At 44.8% G+C, this 1,278-nt stretch overlaps 1 protein-coding gene across 1 annotated transcript in view; it reads right to left on the bottom strand.

Moving 5' to 3' along the window:
• CLDN2 (claudin 2) overlaps positions 1-1,278 on the bottom strand; it is a 30,927-nt gene that overhangs the window by 10,334 nt on the left and 19,315 nt on the right. The gene's annotated exons all lie outside the window — the stretch shown is intronic.

Raw genomic sequence — 1,278 nt, 5'->3', positions numbered from 1 at the left:
GGATTTGAACCCGCCACCTTAGGTGTATGTGGCTGGCGCCTTAGCCGCTTGAGCCACAGGCGCCGAGCCAAATTCTAAACAATTTGAGGGTGGAAAAGCTTATGTTAAACTTACACGGTGCCTTGGCAGCATTGGATACATGGTTAATAATCAATACTAATCATCAGCATTGGATATTACAAGGCCAAAGTGATGCAAAGCAGCGCAGAGCAGGAGACAATAAACATTCTATGGGCAATGAGGAGGGAGATCTAGTGTGCATCTCAGATCTGCCACTTATCAGCTGTGACACTGATAAGTCTTTTCTCAGCATTGGTTTTCTTATTGCTAACCTGGGCACAATTGTACCTATCCTGTCACTACTGAACGTCTCAGTGAGGTCATCCGTGTTGCTTGGCAATTCTTCTACTTCCCCCTGGGAAGCATCCTCAGTCATCCTGATGACTACTTCAAATATTTACCATTCTTCTTGAGCTCCCTACCCTACCTCTTCTCTTTGCAGTTCTTAGCTTATCTTGATCATTCCCTTTGCAGCCAAGATCCTTAAACAGTCATTAATGCATAATGATGTCTTCGCTTCTTCACCCTTCCACTCACTGCTTCGCCCTCTGCAATCTGGCTTCTGCCATTAGCCCTTGATATAACAATGGTCTTACTAAAGTTATCAACTATTTCCTTGTTTCAAAATCCCATAGTCGTATCTGTCATCTCACCTTGTCCCTCTTCTTCATAAAACCGTCATCTTTGTTTTCTGTAGCACCCCTCTGTTCTCCCCACCTTTCACAGTGATTCTTCTAGGTCTTCCTTTCTAAGTTCCTCTTCATCCGCCCACTCTCACTCTTCGACTCTGACTATACCTGCCCTCTGAGAATTTCAGCTAAACTGTTACTCTTATTCATCACTTTCTCTACTCTCCTGAGCTCATGATTTGTATAGTCAACTTCATTTAGAAGGACCCCACCTGAATGGTTTAATGGCGCCTCAAATTTAACATTTGCACAATTGAAATCAATACCCACTTCTCTCCCCACCATGAAACTACTCCTCATCCAGTGTCCCCTATCTCAACGGGGCCATTGCCCATCCAATAACCCAAGTTAGTCTTCCTGGATTCCTCAGTTCTTGTTGACATATAATTAATTATGAAGCCCCATCAGATCTACCTTCAAAATATATCGGCTCGGCGCCTATAGCTCAATCGGCTAAGGCGCCAGCCACGTACACCTAAGGTGGTGGGTTCGAATCCCCAGCCCGGACCCGCCAAACAACAATGATGGC

Source organism: Otolemur garnettii, unplaced genomic scaffold (assembly GCF_000181295.1).
Source record: "Otolemur garnettii isolate 467f Iridium unplaced genomic scaffold, OtoGar3 scaffold00155, whole genome shotgun sequence".
In the NCBI taxonomy this organism is placed as follows: domain Eukaryota; kingdom Metazoa; phylum Chordata; class Mammalia; order Primates; family Galagidae; genus Otolemur; species Otolemur garnettii.
The sequence above is the reverse complement of the archived record's forward strand: the minus strand, read 5'-3'. Positions and strand labels throughout refer to the sequence as shown.